Consider the following 21,833-nt stretch of genomic DNA (forward strand, 5'->3'; position numbering starts at 1 on the left):
AGGTTCCTCTTTTCCCAGAGAAGCTGCTGCTCCATCCCTTCTCAGGAGTTCCCCGGACCGGTCCTTCTCCATGCCTTGTCAGCCCCCTTTTGAGCTGTCTGGCTTCCTTTTGGAGCATGCTCTGTAAGTGCAGTGAGGTGGGGTCTTCTGGGCCCAGAGTTGCTCTTTAACCCCTGCAGTCCGAGTGCAGGATATATGCACTCTGTTATATTCCCAGGGTGCATTTTAAGTTGTGTCAGAATTCTGTAGCTTTTGGCTCAGCAGTAGCAGAGAGAGGATAGTTGTAGGTGTGACCGGGCATGCATGCCCCACACTGGGATTGCAGTGGTTAATTCCTCTCATTGGGCCTAAAAGGCCACCCCCCTTCAACCCTGCTGGACATGATCCAGCTGGAGGCCAGGTATAAAAGGGAGAAGCCCAGTTCATTTGGGCCTGACTACTAGAGAGGAAGGAGCTGTGCTGCAGACTCCTGCTGAAGGACCGCTGATGCTCCACGATGCGGAGGTCAGACAGATGGCAGCAACCCACGAACCCCAGGTTCCCGATGCCACACAGAGAGGAGAGACCGGGGGGAAATGAGACCACAAACTGCAGAGAATCGGGTAGGAAGTAACCCAGGGAGGCTTTGTGGGGTGATGTTTGGAGACATGGAGACTAGCTTGGTGTGTTTCGGCCGGATCCCCGCCGAGCTGGTAGCGGGCAACCCCACCACTGACAAAGTCCTGGGTTGCGACCTGGTGGAGAGGTAGGTCCCAGGTCCCCCTATCCTGACCGCCGCCCACCCTGGTGTGGCGGCGCACTCCACCAGGCCTACTGACTCTGGTCGCTATGCCGTACAGCCCTGATTGCGAGGGCTGTTCTAGTGATCCCGGCCACTAGGTCACGCAGCCCTGATAGAAAGGGCAGGTAGATTGACTTTGACTGTTAGGTCACACTACTCCAAGACCCAGAGGGGTTGCGCAGATTTGCCTGTGGGCCTAACACGACCCATACCCCATCCCAAAAGGGGACAGAGTGTATATGACCTGCGACTGTAGGATTATGTTGAAATAACGGATATGGCTGTCCTTTACAAAATGTGTTGATTATACAGGTGGTATAGATACATGTCATGGTATGCAGGCCTTGCACATTGGTGCAACTAACAATATGAACACTATTGTGCAAAAAGCGTGTCTTTTTTGCAAAGGTTAGAGAGCACAAAGTTGTTGGGTTGTTTTTTGGGGTTTTTTTGTGGGGTAGGAATGCATGTCCAGAAATGACTCAGCAGGATTCCTTCCTGACCTATTCATTTCCAGATGTTCTAATATTTGTAGCATTTTCCCCCGGCTTAAAGGGTAGAACTTTAGAAAGGAAAAGGTAATCTTTTTGTATCCAGGGATCAAGTCTGTTTCATTTTAACTGTTTGGGCACTGGTCTTCTTGAGACCTCCCTGTAACCAGGATTTAAGTTATTCCTTCAGTTTCCTAGGATTATAGTCAATTTTAAAAGCTATTCATAGAAACCAACCCTTAAGGAGGGTTAAGATTTTGCTTTTCACACTGTCCTGTGATACTTGTGCAGTCAGGCTTTATTAGCCCAATTAAACATGAAAAACACATTAACTTTTCACGCAGAAGTATCTTCTCAGGAAGTATTTGCAAAACCATGTAATCGGGATATAATACCAAGTGATATATTTGACGAATGAAAACTAATCCATTATAGCTGGAGTTTTGAGTAGTTCTAATCCATCCAGTGAATAAAACATTTCGAAAATTTATTCGAAGTATAAAATCAAACAAGAATTGCTTTGTGTATTTACAGTATGCTCACTTTTACTCCAGAAACATAAAAGCAAAGCATTTACTTGACATTCATCAAACCCTGTACCTCATGAGCAATGTGGTACCTTATCAGTTTTATGCCAATACACACATACATACAAATTGGCCCAGATCCTCCAAGGAGCTAATGGGGCTCGGCCTGGTTGTAGGCTGACACTTGGCTGACACCCGGATTGATCCAGGCACCTCTAGAGCAAAAGCAGAGTTCTCTACAGCTTGAGCTGAATAGATAGTTGTTATAGACTTATATCCCCTCTGGATCTGGTACAGAGGAGAACACACACTGACCACTAGGTTACCCAGGACCAGCCCTAGACTAAATGGTGCCCCAGGCAAGGAGCATCTTTGGTGACCCCCCTCCATTTGTTAAACTTTAATACCTTTATTTTTTATTACATGTGTAGCCCATTTCATGACTGATACACAATTTGCATGCATTATTTATCCCTGTCATGTAAGACAATACATTTGCATGCTAGGATCTAGGAGGTTAGTGAAAAATGAATCTACGTATGGAATACCTGAAACATTTTACTTCAAACATTCCATTCTCTTTGTTGCTAACAACAAAAATCAGCACCCCAAGCCCAGCAGCCCAGGCAGTCTCCTAGACCACCTGCCCCTAAATATAGCCCTGAAATTACCACCTTCCTCTGGATAGAAGAAGCATTTCCTGAGCATTGATGGCCCACAACAGTTCAAAATCCTGGACAAGCCATGACTGTGTGAGGGGCCAACACCAAGGAGTTAACAAATGATCTCCAGACTAAAAGCAAGACCTCTTACAGTTTGAACTAAAGAGCCAGGTTGTATACCTAGGGCGTAACAGACATGCATCCTCTGTGAATCAAGCACAGAGGGAGATCTATAACGCACACTCACTAGTGGACTACACCTGCACAGACCCCATTGTAGGATGAGGGCCTTGGTGATGATATCTTGTATTTAAACATCTTCTAGCTAAAAATTCCCAGAGGTGTCTACAGAGTAAATTACAAACAAAACTACATTAAAAGATTATTAAGGTTCCAAAGTGAAGCACTGAAAGTTAGGAAATGCCGGAATTAAGATTGCCGTGCAACATTAATTCAGCCTACCTGTGCTTATGTCTTGTTGTGGAAAACGAGTCACACCATCTGTTTGGTTCAAACAGTCTGAGGTCCTTTTATTGACGACAAGCATGCAGGGAGAAGGAGAGAGATGGTCACAAGCAGGTGCCACCCTGGTCTCTCTGTCCTGCCCCTATAATACCAGTCTTATATAGTTTTTTACACTCAAGTCAAATGACACATTTCCTTAATATTTTTATCACTCAAGCATTGTTAATAAAGCCTTATAAGGAGCCAAAGTAAACAGTTTCATAATTAGCACTGTGCTGACGCGCTTTGTTATTATCAAGATCTGCGGTTTGCTTGTGGCAGCATTTTGTCTAGGGGCTTTTGCAGGTTCGGGGGCGGGGGGTTTGCATATAATGGACAGCTAGGGACTTGAGCTAGGCTAGAAGTTGGCTTAGTCTGTTATCTGGGTCAAAATACCACGACCCAGCATATGCAAATGCTCTTAGCTTAAGCTAAATCTTACAAGATGCAGGCCTGTAGGCCTCTTTCGTTACCACTCTTGCCTATGCTGCATACAGTGCACAGATCTTGTCACAGAGTGGGATGGGGTCGGGTTCAACAGCAAGGTTAACAGCAGTTTCCCCCACGGTCTTATCCTACAGTCTTTACACGAACACGTACTATTTTTTCTGCTTGGGAGCCTGCAAACGGGTCACCGAGAGGACAGGAGAAACAGGGTCTCTGCCCTCAGTTACTGTGCACAGCTCACCACAGTCCAGAGCAGCCGCCCTGAGGTGGATCATGTTCAGTCACGCAGAGGGGATGGTGCGCACACGGTTCAGTCATACGTAGCAACTTTGCGGGGATGCTCAGTGAGGTCCGAATCTATGGAGATTTTAGCTGTTAAACTCAAGAGCATGGTTCAACTGAGATTTTTCTATAGCTTATAACTTGGCCAAATTTAGGTAGATTTTCATGAGGATGACGAGGCACATTTTTGTCACAAGGGCCAACCCCTGCCAAATTTCAAGTCACTGCTCCAAAGGATTGGGGTGTGGGATCTGTTCAAAAAAAAGGTCTCCAGAATTTAACAGCAGCAAAATAATGTATTTTTCACTAGCCTTCTTTGAAGAAATAGCTGAATTGTTTTGGCTGCAATTTTCCTGGAAAATGTCAGCCTGCAGCAGACATCTGGCATGGAAAATTTCAGCCCCAAAGGTTAACATTTGCCAAAGTTATAAGCAATTGAAAACAGTCACCTTTATGCTCCCCTGATTATGCTTTCCACTGGGCTAGTCCTCTGCTTAAGCTAGGAGTATTGTAACTTGCCCCCAGCTGCCTAGATCTCCAAGGGAGGAGCTGTTCTAGCTGGTAGGCATTGTCAAGCGATGCTCCTTTCCCTCTGCTATGCCTCTGGCACTGAGAGTGGTATGGAGATGCATAGAAGTTGCTATCCCATCTGAAAATTCTCCCATGCAGGAAGAACCCTTAGTGGGTTGGTTGACTGGTTTTCTGGCAGCTTTGCACCACTAGACCAGGGCACAGTTTCCAATGATGAGACCATGAGAATTGGTGGAGAATCAGGCTATTGCCTTGTCAGTAAAAGAGATTAGCTTCAAATTGCATAAACAAAAGGAAAGCTACAACCCACAAGTTTTAAAGTCCATAGAGTATAATTGTAAAATGGAAAAGGAAGGGGAAGTTCCAGAGAGAGTGACAGAAGTTGCTCTGAATGTCTTTACTGACATAGAGGTTATAATTAAAGCTGCTTCTGCAATGTCAAGTTTTATTGCTTTTAGTAGCAATGTAATCCTGTTTCTGTTAACTCAGAGGGCCAGTCCCTAACCTCAGTTACACCAGTGTAAATCAGGAGTAAATGCACTCATCATCGTACAATCTTTCCTGTATAAGTAATTTTTAGGCTGGATAGGACTACTATGAAGTCCTTAATATACTGATAAATGATGAGTTCACAGTGAATATACATCTGTTATGTGAATGCACTGGCCCCTAAGGACCAGGATCTTCCTCTGAGTCTGCTTTGCAGTGCTCTGGTGGCACAAAGAAGCCATAAAGGCACTCTGACAGGTGGGGATTCCCACACTGTGGAGGAATCCCCGGGGGGTGCAGAGCCATCATAGCTAATTCTATACCATCTTGCCTGACATCCCTGACTGAACCAAGAAAAGATGGTATGGCCAGAGTGCTCTTCCAGCAGCCCAGCCATGTGGAGGCTGTTCCAGCCAGTACAATTTAGAGCAGCCTTAAGTCTGCTAAAAGTTGCTTCTTAGGACTGAACTAGCCTACCAGTCTGAGGATCAGAGAGACACAAAAATAGCTTAGAATATGATCCTTCCTCACCTTCTGAGGTGTGCTGGGTGCCAAACATCTGGTTCTAACAATCTGTCCCTAAGTCCCTAGGACATCAGTATTGAAAAAAAGACACCCCACAAACTCAATAGCTGTTTTTCTCAATGACAAAAACAACAAGGAGTCTGGTGGCACCTTAAAGACTAACAGATTTATTTGGGCATAAGCTTTCGTGGGTAAAACACCACTTCTTCAGAAGCATGGAGTGAAAATTACAAATACAGGCATTATATAATGACACAAGAAGGGAAGGGAGTTACCTCACAAGTGGAGAACCAGTGTTGACAGGGCCAATTTGATCAGGGTGGATGTAGTCCACTCCCAATGACGTAATTCAGTCAAACTTTAATACGCTTTAAAAGGTGATGGTCTTAAAAATTCTACTTTAAAAGCAATCAGTGCTGCCACAAGACTACTAATTCACATTCTATATTCTGTGCAGAAGCAGTCCATCTCACTTGGCTTGTTACACTTCTAAATTTTAAATCACCACTTCTTGCTGTCAGAGAGTGCAAAGTTTCAGCTTTAAGACTTGGCAGCCTGTAACTTTACACATTTAGAATATCTTGGAATGAGAGCCCTGGCTGGGATGATTTGGTTGGTGTTGGTCCTGCATTGAGCAGGGAGTTGCACTAGATGACCTTCTGAGGTCTTTTCCAACCCTAATCTTCTATGATCTTCTTCCAAAAGAATCATGGCTAAGTTCAACTGATCATACAGAGCCAATGCGCATGTAATCTTGAAATGATAATAGCTGAATATTTACTGAATCCCAAATAACTAAAACAGCAAAATATATATACACAGAGCAAATCAGGATTGGATTCTGTTTTCATTTACACCAGCATACATCTAAGGTTATTCTTTGGACCGCCAAAGCCTGGCCATTTCCCTTTAGCCTGAGAGAGAGAGAGAGATACTGTATATGAGTAAAACCAGACTACCACCTTCTCTGAGTTTCCTAAACCCTTGATGTAGTTGATTTATTTGAGCTTCTTTCCCTAGGGATCTTGATTTCTCTGAGTGTTATTGTTACTATTGTAGCTGTTTCTACTACTTGCCTTTCTCCAAACACTTTGGAGAATGACATTTTCCATATGAGGAAAATTGTGTTTTAAGTAACACCTTTCAAGATATAACTTGTTCCCTGTCATCTCAGATTGGGTGCTTCAAACATTCTCTTTCACATTTTCTTTGTCTAATGAAATTCTTGATTATATTTCAGGTGCCAGAGTGGATCAAAACTTTGCAAAGAAGGTATGCATTTGAAATGGCAGAGAAAAGGAACAAAGTGACAGGTGGGTATGTCAAGGTTCCTTCCCCACTCTGAACTCTAGGGTACAGATGTGGGGACCTGCATGAAAACCCCCTAAGCTTATTTTTACCAGCTTAGGTTAAAACTTCCCCAAGGTACAAACTATATTTTGCCTTTTGTCCCTGGACCTTATTGCTGCCACCACCAAGCATCTAACGAATATAACAGGGAAAGAGCCCACTTGGAAAGGTCTTTCCCTGCAAAATCCCCCCCAAGCCCTACACCCCCTTTCCTGGGGAAGGTTTGACAAAAATCCTCACCAATTTTGCATAGGTGAACACAGACCCAAACCCTTGGATCTTAAGAACAATGAAAAAACAATCAGGTTCTTAAAAGAAGAATTTTAATTAAAGTAAAAGAATCACCTCTGTAAAATCAGGATGGTAAATAGCTCACAGGGTAATCATTTTCAAAACATAGCGAATCCCTCTAGATTAAACCTTAAGACACAAAAACAGGAATTTACATTCCATTCAGCACAACTTATTTTATCAGCCATTTAAACAAAACAGACTCTTAACGCCTCTCTAACTAGATTGCTTACTGACTTTACAGGAGTTCTGACCTGCATTCCTGCTCTGGTCCTGGCAAAAGCAACACACAGACAGAGAGAACCTTTTGTTTCCCCCCCTCCCTCCAGCTTTGAAAGTATCTTGTCTCCTCATTGGTCATTTTGGACAGGTGCCAGCGAGGTTACCTTAACTTCTTAACCCTTTACAGGTGAAAGGGTTTTTCCTCTGGCCAGGAGAGATTTAAAGGTGTTTACCCTTCCCTTTATATTTATGACAGGGTATCATCCATATTTTGTTATATTCTCATGGCTTTCAGATCTCTTTGGTTTATTGAACACCATCCAAATTAAAAGTATTTAGATGGAAGCAACATGCTAGAAACCTGTCAAACAACTGTACATTGCTAGGAATATTTATTTTATGTCATTTTGTGTATTTCCAAGGGTTTGAACAAAAGAAGGGTATAGTCAGTATTGGGTAATATTTACTATATTACACTTTTAACGCAATCATCAATTGTGTAAACCTATTCTTTTGAATGCCAGTCAGCCTAAAACCCATTTCATTTGCTGCCAAGGGAAGTGCTAGAATTTTGCAATCAAATGCTTGTTGCCTGGTGCCATCGCTTCTGGAAATTCTGCTTTATGCTTGGTCCCTAGGCATTGAAGAAATGTTATATATATATATTACCAAGGAAAGCCTGTCTTTCTAGCTCTGTGTTAGCATTGTGGTCCTGCCAGGCATATTGTCTCTGTCCCTCCATAAGAGAGCTCTATTACTGTTACTATTGTTTCAGTGACACAGGTAGCAGCTGTCTGTGTGTGAGACCACCACCAAGAACTAGCTCACATTCCCTTTCTTTAAACCCAGCAGCTCGATGGCAGGGAAACTGAGATTTTTTTTTTTTTTTTTAATATTACAACTTTACAAAATCCCTGTTGCTGCAGCACCTCTTGATGCCACCAGAAAAATTGCTAACCCTATCCTTTCTGTGGCTCTCAGATACAAAGGGAAAGTGACCACATTTACCAGAGGAAACAGAGGGGAAATGACTAGAGTTACTTTCCTTCCTTCTATGACCATCTGCTTTCAAATGATACAGAAGACTAAATCTATCAAGGTACTTATAAATTTCCCTACACCATAGTGTCTGGGAATCTCACAACACTCCAGTGAGTTAGAGAAGTACTATTATCTCCATTTAATAGGTGGAAAACTGAAGCACTCACTGTCTTGCCCAAGATCATTCAGGAAGTCTATGATAAAGCAGCATAGGAAACCCAGATTTCCTGAGTGTTAACCAATGCCTTAATCACAAGATCATCCTTCTTATTTTTATGTTGTAAATATCTGTACAAATTCCCCTGGTAAAAACACTGACAAATGTTCTGTTCAAAATAAATAAGGAATATATTGCTTGACCAATAATTCTAGGCTTACTGAGGTTCATAGAGTTGAATATTTGTGGGCTGATGCTGGTGAATTTATCGATTTTTTTCAGCACTGTTAAATATGGCTACTTTTATACCATGCCACTACTTTAACATACTGGTTGGAGGATCAAAATGCAATGTTTTCTACATGTACCTTTATCCCATTGCTGTTATTTTTATTAAAGTAAGTTTTTAATCTGTTTTTGATTGAAAGAATCCCTTAAGAGAGACTGAACATTCTTGTAAATCAGCTACAAGTACCAGGAACCTTCTGCAAAAGCAATTTAAATTTAAGAATCCTTACTAAGAAGCAGGATCGGAAATCAGAACCCCAAAGAAAATGAAATGCTATCAAATACTAAAAATCATGAAAATATGAAGACTGTTATTAGAGATCTGCAGACTCAGTATATCATGTTATCAGAGCTGTGTGAAATACAGAGCTTGTTAAACATCTTTGACAATGTTTTTCCCCCACAAAATTTGGCCATTTTTTGCAAAAGCTTCTACTTTTGCAAAAACACTGATTCTGTGAAATTTACTATTTTCAGTTCTAGGCCTTTTCAATGCCAATTTGGATGGACCAGCTTAATCACATTAATCCTCAAAAATCAAAATCTTAGATTTGGAAATTAAATAAAAAACAATTTTGATAGGAAAAAAAACAACCAAAAACCATCAGTACGAAATTCCAAACAAATTTTCAAAGAAAACTAATTCCATTTTTAAATCCCATGGAGTGAAACAGATTTTGAAAATTTCAAAGTTTTAGTAAAAAGAAAAGGAGTACTTGTGGCACCTTAGAGACTAACAAATTTATTTGAGCATAGTTTTATTTTTTATTAGTTCAAGTGAAATGCCTGCTTTAGTGCCCCTTAAAGCCAACAGAATGGGAGCTGGATCAAGGCCCTTGACCTCAGACTGTGCTTGGTGAAAGGTCTGCCATAATTCAGGAACCTTTCAAGTGAACCTGGGCCAGTTCAGGGTCATGCACAGAAAACGTATGACGTTTGTGGGTGTTCACGATTTTTATGTGAGAGCAAATGAAACTCAATTGGTTTTGACTCCACTTTCTCTTTTGAAAAGTGGTTAGTGACATATTAATAAGGGCTAGATTGTGACTTTCTTTCTGCTCAGAGTAATGGGAAGCATGTGGTTATGCTGCCCCAGGAACAGCTCAGAAGGGAGACTGATCCCCAATTACCCTCCTGTTCCTCTGCTGTTTCAAAGCAGAAGTAAACTCTACTGGGTCTAGACCAGGAGGTGTTCTCTATCTGGTAAGCTCAGGGGCAGAGCCAAGGCTCCCCCTAGTCTCTACCCAGTTCAACCTCCTCCTGCCTACTAACACAAAGTGGGGGAGCATAGCTGCTCTGAGGAATCTATTTCCCATCCCACAGTGCTGCTCCCTCATGCCTGACTAGGCAGGCCACAAGTTGGCCTTTAATCTTTTGTTTGTTTCTTTTTAAAGATAAAGAATTTGTATTGTCAGCAATTGTCTTGTTACATAGTGTAAGCAATGAAAGGGAAGGTGTCAGATATCCAAAGGGAGGAATTCCAACTGGGTTAACAGGACAGATTAGGAGTTGCAGGAATGACAGTGTTATAAATTAAAATGACCATATTTCCCAGAGGGAAAATGGGATACCATGTGGGAGCCCAAGTGCCCCTCCCCACCTCCTGTGCCAGGCTGGACAGACTCCCCACCCAGTCCCCCATTCAGGGCTGGCCTGAGCTGCTCATCTGAGCCCTGCCTGCCCCCCATGCAGGGCTGGGATTGCTGCTTGCCCGAGCCCTGCTTGCCCCTGTGCGGGCTGGGGCTGCTGCTCATTCGAGCCCTGCCAGTCCCCTGTCCGAGCCCTGCGTCCACTCAGAGTGAAGCTGGCATTGTTGCTTGCCCCCGCCCCACACACACAGCCCACGTTCCTCTGCACCCCACTTTTGACAAACTGAGGTGCCAAGAGCAAACAGGACAAATGGCCACTCCTTCCACAGAAGTCAGGATGGCCAGGACAGGGCTTAAAAAAGGGACGGACTGAGCCAAAACGGAATATATGGTCACCCTAATTAAAATGACTAGTTCTCAGTTTGGAAATGGAGTTGGAAATATCTCCATCAGGATTTTTATTTCCCTGCTTCAGCACAGATGATCCTGTTTTATGGAGCTCTCTATTTCCAGAAGATATTGCTGAAATCAGAAAGAAATAAGTTCCTAGATAATTTTTCCTTGGGGTTACCCTCTGGTTCACAAACAAAGCCTGATGAACTCATTTTTCTCCATTTTAAAACTCCTTCACTGCTCCTTAAACAGCCAGAGTGGTTGCTGTTGACTTAGCCGAAGGCGCTCTTCCTTTCTTCTTCCCCCTTAAGTGCTGAGCACTTTGCTCTTATAATGCTCTCAGCCCAAGTAGAGAGATGATCAAATATTTCATGGCTGTTTCAACTTAATAATTGGAAGGATTCCATTCAGTTGTCATATTGTACTTGGATGAACCCGGAAGTTCTTAACTCCGTTTTTACTCAGACAAATTCCCTCAGGATTTTGTATATGTAAAAAAGGTGCTGTGATGAATAATGCAACTCGCCGCAAGTTTAGGAAGGTTTGATGTTCACTAGAAGAATCACTTCAAAGCTAGATTACTACTGTTCATTTGATCTATGAGTAAGGAGAACTGACTGTGGCCCTTTAAACATGAGTAATGGCAGTACATGACCTTTATAGATACCCAGGTTGACATACCGCATTTTCTTGTCTGTTAGTCTACTCCACATCTTTTATTTGTTGCACAGTGCTGATGGTGCTATTCCTGCCCTTCATGTATATTTTAGTGCAGATGGATTTCATTTTGTTCTATTTTTCCTGATATTACAAATATCAGGCTTAACCTACAAGCATTGCAACTGGATGTAATGCTGTCCCACTGAAGTCAATGAGACAACAAATGGCAATAAGTGCTATGTGCATTAGTAAGTGTTTGCAAAATCAGATCCATAATTAATTGCAGTTAGTTGTGTTATGCATCTAATATACCAGTAAAATATGTAGGGTGGTGTCAAGGTTCCTTCCCCACTCTGAACTCTAGGGTACAGATGTGGGGACCTGCATGAAAACCCCCTAAGCTTACTTTTACCAGCTTAGGTTAAAACTTCCCCAAGGTACAAATTAATTTTATCCTTTGCCCCTGGATTTCCACTGCCACCACCAAACTTTAACTGGGTTTACTGGGAAACGTAGTTTGGACATGTCTTTCCGCCCCCAAATCCTCCCAACCCTTGCACCCCACTTCCTGGGGAAGGTTTGGTAAAAATCCTCACCAATTTGCATAGATGACCACAGACCCAAACCCTTGGATCTTAGAACAATGAAAAAGCATTCAGTTTTCTTACAAGAAGACTTTTAATAGAAGTAAAGGGATCACCTCTGTAAAATCAGGACGGTAGATACCTTACAGGGTAATTAGATTCAAAACATAGAGAATCCCTCTAGGCAAAACCTTAAGTTACAAAAAAGGCACAGACAGGAATAGTCATTCTATTCAGCACAACTCTTTTCTCAGCCATTTAAAGAAATCATAATCTATCACATACCTAGCTAGATTACTTACTAAAAGTTCTAAGACTCCATTCCTATTCTATCCCCGGCAAAAGCAGCATACAGACAGACACAGACCCTTTGTTTTTCTCCCTCCTCCCAGCTTTTGAAAGTATCTTGTCTCCTCATTGGTCATTTTGGTCAGGTGCCAGCGAGGTTACCTTTAGCTTCTTAACCCTTTACAAGTGAGAGGATTTTTCCTCTGGCCAGGAGGGATTTTAAAGGGTTTACCCTTCCCTTTATATTTATGACAGGTGGGATTTTCTAAAGCGCATAGCATTAGCTTATCTATTGACTTCAGTGGGAGCAGAAGTACATCAATGATGAACACTTTCAAACATTTCACCCCTGAACTTAAAAACAATTTGGTGATGCATTCCTCTTCCAACTATTTGTAATGGGTTCAGTAAAATCAATTTTCTGGATGATTCTACATTCTGATTAATTGAAACAATATGAAAACCAGTGAGTAATAGCTTTTCATTACGGGATTAGTTATATCAAGCCAAAATATAAAATTAAAGGATTAATAGGTTTGTTTGTATTTTTCATAAGTGTGCAGGGGAGTTGTTATGCACTCGTCCTTTAGTTTACAACACTTCCTATTGTTTAAAACCTTTTCTGACTATGAACATTGAACACAACTTTTTATATTTAAGATCTACTGGAGTCTGGAGCTGTGGATAAGGCCTTGTCTATACTTTGGATGAGCCCTGTGTAATGGTGTTGCAGTGATCCCTCCCTCTCTGGATCGGAGGGAGGCCACACCACCTCTCTATGTTGCCAGGATCACTGCCTAGTATCAGGGGAATTAGGAAACCAGGTGTTAGCATCCCGACTGTCTTAATGAGGTGGAACCCCAAACAGTAAGTGGCCAAACTTCTGACCCTCCAAGTCACATGCGACAATCTTCAGAAGTTTGAGAGCCGCAGGACTGCTGCTGGGATTCAGGGCTTCAGCTCTGCAGGGTGGAGGGTCCCAGGACTTCAGGCCCATGGGAGGCTCCTGCTGGGGTTTAGGGCTTCAGCCCTGCAGGGAGGGGGGCCTCAAGGCTTCAGCCCCATGGGAGGTGCCTGCCCAGGGCTCAGGGTTTCAGCCCTGTGGGGAAGGGGGTCTAGGGGCTTCAGCCCCATGGGAGGCACCTGCCCCGCTCCTGCTGAAGCCCCAAGCCCTGGCATGCACACACCATGGGGCTGAAGATACCAGGAGGAAACCCAAGGAGGAGGGTGCAATGGGGGAGGCCTCCTGATTCATACTGAGAAAGTAGGGCAATCAGTTATCTTAGGTGCCTGTACATGAACACAAGAAGCCTGGGAAACAATCAGGAAGAATTGGAAGTCCTGGCACAGTCAAGGAACTATGATGTGATTTGAATAACAGAGACTTGGTGGGGTAACTCACATGACTGGAGCACTGTCATGGATGGATATAAACTCTTCAGGAAGGACAGGCGACGAGAAAAGGTGGAGGAGTTGCACTGGATGTAAGAGAGTGGTATGATTACTCAGAGCTCCAGTATGAAACTGGAGAAAACTCCATTGACAGTCTTTGAGTTAAATGTAGAGGCGAGTGCAACAAGGGTGATGTCGCGGTGGGCATCTGCTATAGCCTACCAGACCAGGAGGATGAGGTAGACGAGGCTTTCTTCGGACAACTAACTGAAGTTTCCAGATCACAGGCCCTGGTTCTCATGGGGGACTTCAATCACCCTAACATCGGCTGGGAGAGCAATACAGTAGTGCACAGATAATCCAGGAAGTTTTGGAGAGTGTTGGGGACAACTTCCTGGTGCAAGTGCAGAAGGAAACAACTAGGGACCATGTTTCTCTTGACCTGCTGCTCACAAACAGGGTAGAAGTTGGTAGCAACCTGGGTAGCAGTGACCATGAGATGGTAGAGTTCAGGATCCTCACAGAAGGAAGAAAGGAGAGATGCAGAATAGAGACCCTGGACTTCAGAAAAGCAGACTTTGACTCCCTCAGAAAACTGATGGGCAGGATACCTTGGGAGGCTAATATGAGGGGGAAAGGAGTCTAGGAGAGCTGGCTGTATTTTAAAGAAACCTTACAGAGGGCACAGGAACAATACATCCCGATGTGCAGAAAGAATAGCAAATATGGCAGGCGACCAGTCTGGCTTAACAGAGAAATCTTCAGTGAGTTTAAACACAAAAAGGAAGCTTACAAGAAGTGGAAACTTCAACAGATGCCTAGGGAGGAGTATAAAAATACTGCTCGAGAATGCAGGAAGGCCAAAGCACAATTGGAGTTGCAGCCAGCAAGGGATGTGAAGAGTAACAAGAAGGGTTTCTACAGGTATGTTAGCAACAAGAAGGTTGTCAGGGAAAGTGTGGGACCCTTATTGAATGGGGGAGGGAACCTAGTGACAGATGATGTGGAAAAAGCTGAAGTACTCAATGCTATTTTTGCCTCAGTCATCAGACAAGGGCAGCTCCCAGACTGCTGCACTGGGCAGCACAGTACAGGGAGGAGGTGAGCTGCCCTCCATGGTGAAAGAACAGGTTAAGGACTATTTAGAAAAGCTGGGCATGCACAAGTCTATGGGGCTGGATACAATGCATCTGAGGGAGTTGGCTGATGTGATGGCAGAGCCATTATCTTTGAAAACTCATGGAGATCGGGGGAGGTCCAAGATAATTGGAAAAAGGCAAATAGAGTCCCATCTTTAAAAAAGGGAAGGAGAATCCAGGGAACTAGACCAGTCTGTCTCACCTCAGACCCTGGAAAAATCATGGAGCAGGTCCTCAAGGAAACCACTCGATCATGTATTGCCACCAGGCCCCCATCCCTGCACAGCAAGCTGGGATCTTCACCTTGGGTAGAGGCTGTGGCAAACAGCTGATTGCTATAAGAAGAGTCACTGCTTTTGCAGCTGCCTCTCCCCAAGGAACTAAAGCAGAAGCCCCTCCCTGCAGCTCCCAGCTGTTTGCCTCTGCCTCTCCATGCAGAGCTAATACCTGGGAGCTGAAGGGAGGGACTGTTGAGGGAAAGAGGGAGGGGGTATGCCTGGGAGTGTGTGACTCAAGTTGTTGGGGGGGGGGGTGCAAAACCTTTAAATTCTGCACCCCCATGCTCAGCAGGCACCAGCTGTATCTGGCAGAAGTCCCTAGCGCCACTACCCCACCACAGGACAGACCCCCCCCGAGCTCTCCCCTACCCCCAAGTCTGGTAGGCAAAGAATGGAGATGTGTGGGTGTGGCCTCTGGGACCCTCACTTTAACTGTAAAAGAGCCAAATGTGGCTCATAAGCTATGGTTTGGCCACCACTAGTCTATAGGCTCTGGCCCTCAGGCAGGGCAGAGCTAATGAGCAGTCTGTAGTGCTCTAGCCCCCAGGCAGGGCAGAGCTGCTAAGTACTCTATAAGCTCAGGCCTTCAGACAGGGAAGAGCACCACACACAATCTGTCATCCTAGCTCTGGCAGATGACAAACAAATGCAGGCCTTTGGCCTATGATGGGGAAGCTGGTACCCTGTGGGTGGGGTTGGCAGCAGCAGGGGACAGCAGGATCTGGGCCCACCCTACTCCACTGGATCCCAGCCCAGGACCATAACAGTGGCAGACTCTGCCACTGGGTCAGTGGGGAATCCAGGCACAGCACGCTGACCTAAATTCAGGCAGCAACACAGTGAGACTGGAGTTGGCTGTTTCTGGGCTACTTCCTACTATCCCTGCATTCGGTACCTTGGCTCTGTGGGTGTCCTCAGCCTCCTCAGGGTAGGCAGGCAACGGCAGTCCTGGCAGCTCCCCTGCAGACATAGGCTCCTCCAGGAGGAGGGCGCCCCTTGGTTCAGCAGCAAGCAGGACGCATCTGTGTCCCTCACTGTCTCAGCCCCATGGAGGTGGAAGCTACGCCTTTTATACTTCCTGTTCCACCTTCCCAATTCTGGCAAGAGGGGCAAGTCTGGTCTGGCTCTGCCTACCTGGTCACAAAGGGTGTTCCCTCCCACTCTGGTTGGAGGATTTCCAATAAGGCCTCACTACACTCTGAATCAGCCATTAGTGGCCAGCAACCAGCATTGCAGTTCTGGTGCAAAGCCCAAATGTAGGCAAGGAAAACTACAGTTTCAAGCAGGATTAACCTCAATTTATACAAATCACATGTCTCCGTGTCTATGGCTTGGGTTTGCAATGATGCAGCCTCACTAGTTGTTGGCTTCCAATGGTTGAATCCCAAGTATAGACCAGGCCTAAGCCTTGAATATTACCTTTTGCTGACAATGAATCTACAGTGGTACAGAAACAGTAATAATGCTGGACTTAGTTTGTCCGTGTCTAGATGTGTGTTCAGCACTGGTTCAGCTGCACTTGTTACTGATACCTGTTGTGAGAATGGGAATTTTCAAAGTGTTGTATGAAACACTGGAGATTCAGGCTTCTGCATAGGCACAGGCATGGGATACATCTGTTACCATCGAGGTCAATGGTAAAACTCCCAGTAAGTACAATAGCAGCAGACTGAGGCCAATGCTGACTGCCTTTGCTAATGCCACCCTATGTCACTCTAGAATGTCATAACAACAAACTGCTACATGATATTAGTTGGTGATAGATCTTTTGTACAGTTCTCTGCCTCTTTCTTGAATGTTGAAAAGCAATTGAAGATTCCAGAAAAGCAAGAAAACATGTTTGCAAAGATGTCCCTCCAATAAAAGAGAGAAAAAATGCTGACATCCAAATGATCTGTGACAGATGGTGGGGGAGGTCAAAGAAGGGAGAAGTTCTCAAGTTGGACAAAGAAACAAGGGTAAGTATCAGGAAAGAGGCTGAAGAGAGACAAAGGGGTAATTAGTTATAGAAAGAAAATGCAAGACTGTTTTTCCCCTCCCTATTTGTTTGGTGGTTGTCAACTTGAAAGATTACATGTGTCCTCAAACAAATATTAAAAATTTAATCAAGCAAACAAATCAGCAGTAGAGAGCAGCCTGGCAAATTGGGGAGACAGCAGAAGCTGGAGGAATTATTGTGCCTATGAGAGGCAAATAATTGGGGAGTATGAGAGAAACTGTAACAGAAGCAGACAAGGGAGAAAATTTCAGGAGAATGAAACAGCAAAGCAAATACAGAAGATAGAGAATGGAGATTGATCTGGACTCCATAGGAACAAAGTATACAGAGTTCTACTCGGGGTTTGGGTTTATGATCCAGCAGTAACTAGACCAGCTGATAAGCATAGTAATTATGATCCCTTCATTGCTGATATACACGCAGTAACTAATATACAGTAAGGTTGCCTAGTAATAGAAAATTAATTGGCTGGAGCCACCTAATGTGAGTTCAACAGCCGGAGAGCTATTAAAGTGCATAATGAGCACAAGAGCTCATTCATTTCTGGGGGTGCTCACCAAAGAAAATGCAGAAAAGGAGGAGAAGAACGTTGGCACCTAATATTTTGAACTAGTTGAACTATGAGGGGAGACCAGCATTTGGAAATCAGTGTTCCAAACTCATCCCTGGTGAAATTCCATTGATTTCAGTGGAGTAACATCAAGGATAAATTCAGAGTATAGAATCATAGAATATCAGGGTTCAAAGGGACCTCAGGAGGTCATCTAGTCCAACCCCTTGCTCAAAGCAGGACCAATCCCCAATTTTTGCCCCAGATCCCTAAATGGCCCCCTCAAGGATCGAACTCATAACCCTGGGTTTAGCAGGCCAATGCTCAAACCACTGAGCTATCTCTCCCGCACCCCACCAAAAAAATTAAAAAAAATTCTTCACAAACAGCTTCACTAGGCGGTAGCTGAACAAAGGGAATGAGGCTTTGCAACTGTTTTTGCCCAAATATTGCTCCAATGTTTTCCTTTAGACTACAGCTTCCAGTAATACACATCACTGAGTGTTTTTTTCCTTGGCCAACCTGATTGGTGCAGTTAATTCACACTCCCATTGAAATGATATAGTATGCTTGTAATATTTGGACCATTTTTGCATATTCCTTTTTAATATTTCATTGAAATTCCTTGTGCTGCACTGCCAGGGTATAAAACAATTGCTGCATGCTAACAGTTGTTCCCTGTTGTCATGGGTAAGGAGTTTTCTGAATAATTTTTCCATTGTGATCAAATACCAGACAAGTTCCAACCTTTGTAGATTTGTGACAAGTAAAAATGGTAACATCACTTAACGCACACAGTGAACTCAGAGCTTCACCTTGAAATCCAAATGTTCCAACATGCATTAGATCAGAGAAATCAGTAGCAAAGTCAAAAGGGAATAATCAAGTATCATGCGAATAAACTCTTAAAATCCTTTGAATTTTCTTCAGGATCAAAGAGACTGCTATTTTTAAACAATATCATTGATATTGTTAAAACGGTTGTTAGATATATTGTTAAACATGTGACCAGTTAGTAAGCTGGCACACCCTCCTTAGAAAGGCATCATGATCTAGAAGGGAGCATGGGATAGCAATCAGGAACTCTTGAGTTCTGATCCCAGCACTAAGAAAAGGAGTACTAGTGGCAACTTAGAGACCAACAAATGCACCCGATGAAGTGAGCTGTAGCTCACGAAAGCTGATGCTCAAATAAATGTGTTAGTCTCCAAGGTGCCACTAGTTCTCCTTTTCTTTTTGCGAATACAGACTAACACGGCTGCTACTCTGAAATCTGATCCCAGCACTGGCACTATTCACTTTGAGCCTGAGCCAGCATCCATTGATTTCAGTGGCACAGGACCAGCCCTTGCATGACTGTAGGCCTTTAGGTCCTGATTTTCAAAAGTGGGCTCTCAGTTTTAGATGTCCAATTGGAGACAGCTTGGGGCCTGGTTTTCAGAAGTGCTGAGCTTCCAGAACTCCAACTCTCAAGTTGGGTGCCCAAAAATTCAGGGTGCTTTGAAAATGTTGATCTATCTTCTCTCTGTCTCAGTTTCTCCGTCTGTAAAATAAAATAACACCTACTTTGCAGGGGGTTGTGAAGAATAATTTAATGTTGGTATAGTACTTTGAAAATAAAATATTCTAGCTGAGTTAAGTATTCATATATGATAGGTTTCAGAGTAACAGCCGTGTTAGTCTGTATTCGCAAAAAGAAAAGGAGTACTTGTGGCACCTTAGAGACTAACCAATTTATTAGAGCATAAGCTTTCGTGAGCTACAGCTCACTTCATCAGATGCATATCGTGGAAACTGCAGCAGACTTTATATATACACAGAGAATATGAAACAATACCTCCTCCCACCCCACTGTCCTGCTGGTAATAGCTTATCTAAAGTGATCATCAGGTGGGCCATTTCCAGCACAAATCCAGGTTTTCTCACCCTCCACCCCCCCACACAAATTCACTCTCCTGCTGGTGATAGCCCATCCAAAGTGACAACTCTTTACACAATGTGCATGACAATCAACTTGGGCTATTTCCTGCACAAATCCAGGTTTTCTCACATCCCCCCCACCCCCATACACACACAAACTCACTCTCCTGCTGGTAATAGCTCATCCAAACTGACCACTCTTCAAGTTTAAATCCAAGTTAAACCAGAACATCTGGGGGAGGGGGGGTAGGAAAAAACAAGAGGAAACAGGCTACCTTGCATAATGACTTAGCCACTCCCAGTCTCTATTTAAGCCTAAATTAATAGTATCCAATTTGCAAATGAATTCCAATTCAGCAGTTTCTCGCTGGAGTCTGGATTTGAAGTTTTTTTGTTTTAAGATAGCGACCTTCATGTCTGTGATTGCGTGACCAGAGAGATTGAAGTGTTCTCCGACTGGTATATGAATGTTATAATTCTTGACATCTGATTTGTGTCCATTTATTCTTTTACGTAGAGACTGTCCAGTTTGACCAATGTACATGGCAGAGGGGCATTGCTGGCACATGATGGCATATATCACATTGGTGGATGTGCAGGTGAACGAGCCTCTGATAGTGTGGCTGATGTTATTAGGCCCTGTGATGGTGTCCCCTGAATAGATATGTGGGCACAATTGGCAACGGGCTTTGTTGCAAGGATAAGTTCCTGGGTTAGTGGTTCTGTTGTGTGGTATGTGATTGTTGGTGAGTATTTGCTTCAGGTTGCGGGGCTGTCTGTAGGCAAGGACTGGCCTGTCTCCCAAGATTTGTGAGAGTGTTGGGTCATCCTTTAGGATAGGTTGTAGATCCTTAATAATGCGTTGGAGGGGTTTAAGTTGGGGGCTGAAGGTGACGGCTAGTGGCGTTCTGTTATTTTCTTTGTTAGGCCTATCCTGTAGTAGGTAACTTCTGGGAACTCTTCTGGCTCTATCAATCTGTTTCTTTACTTCTGCAGGTGGGTATTGTAGTTGTAAGAAAGCTTGACAGAGATCTTGTAGGTGTTTGGCTCTGTCTGAGCGGTTGTATCGCAGAGCTTGGCTGTAGACGATGGATCGTGTGGTGTGGTCAGGGTGAAAGCTGGAGGCATGCAGGTAGGAATAGCGGTCAGTAGGTTTCCGGTATAGGGTGGTGTTTATGTGACCATTGTTTATTAGCACTGTAGTGTCCAGGAAGTGGATCTCTTGTGTGGACTGGACCAGGCTGAGGTTGGTGGTGGGATGGAAATTGTTGAAATCATGGTGGAATTCCTCAAGGGCTTCTTTTCCATGGGTCCAGATGATGAAGATGTCATCAATATAGCGCAAGTAGAGTAGGGGCTTTAGGGGACGAGAGCTGAGGAAGCGTTGTTCTAAATCAGCCATAAAAATGTTGGCATACTGTGGGGCCATGCGGGTACCCATAGCAGTGCCGCTGATCTGAAGGTATACATTGTCCCCAAATGTGAAGTAGTTATGGGTAAGGACAAAGTCACAAAGTTCAGCCACCAGGTTAGCCGTGACATTATCGGGGATAGTGTTCTTGACGGCTTGTAGTCCATCTTTGTGTGGAATGTTGGTGTAGAGGGCTTCTACATCCATAGTGGCCAGGATGGTGTTATCAGGAAGATCACCGATGGATTGAAGTTTCCTCAGGAAGTCAGTGGTGTCTCGAAGGTAGCTGGGAGTGCTGGTAGCGTAGGGCCTGAGGAGGGAGTCTACATAGCCAGACAATCCTGCTGTCAGGGTGCCAATGCCTGAGATGATGGGGCGCCCAGGATTTCCAGGTTTATGGATCTTGGGTAGTAGATAGAATATCCCAGGTCGGGGTTCCAGGGGTGTGTCTGTGCGGATTTGATCTTGTGCTTTTTCAGGAAGTTTCTTGAGCAAATGCTGTAGTTGCTTTTGGTAACTCTCAGTGGGATCAGAGGGTAATGGCTTGTAGAAACTCGTGTTGGAGAGCTGCTGAGCAGCCTCTTGTTCATATTCCGACCTATTCATGATGACAACAGCACCTCCTTTGTCAGCCTTTTTGATTATGATGTCAGAGTTGTTTCTGAGGCTGTGGATGGCATTGCGTTCTGCATGGCTGAGGTTATGGGGCAAGTGATGTTGCTTTTCCACAATTTCAGCCCGTGCACGTCGGCGGAAGCACTCTATGTAGAAGTCCAGTCTGCTGTTTCGACCTTCAGGAGGAGTCCACCTAGAATCCCTCTTTCTGTAGTGTTGGTAGGGAGACCTCTGTGGATTAGTATGCTGTTCAGAGGTATTTTGGAAATATTCCTTGAGTCGGAGACGTCGAAAATAGGATTCTAGGTCACCACAGAACTGTATCATGTTCGTGGGGGTGGAGGGGCAGAAGAAGAGGCCCCGAGATAGAACAGCTGCTTCTGCTGGGCTGAGAGTATAGTTGGATAGGTTAACAATATTGCTAGGT

At 44.0% G+C, this 21,833-nt stretch overlaps 1 protein-coding gene and 1 pseudogene across 1 annotated transcript in view; both read right to left on the reverse strand.

Moving 5' to 3' along the window:
- Window positions 1-21,833, reverse strand: part of KCNK12 (potassium two pore domain channel subfamily K member 12) — a 62,979-nt gene that overhangs the window by 25,835 nt on the left and 15,311 nt on the right. The window lies entirely within an intron of this gene.
- LOC140908218 (mismatch repair endonuclease PMS2-like) lies at window positions 17,785-18,333 on the reverse strand (annotated as a pseudogene).

Source organism: Lepidochelys kempii, chromosome 3 (assembly GCF_965140265.1).
Source record: "Lepidochelys kempii isolate rLepKem1 chromosome 3, rLepKem1.hap2, whole genome shotgun sequence".
NCBI lineage: Eukaryota > Metazoa > Chordata > Testudines > Cheloniidae > Lepidochelys > Lepidochelys kempii.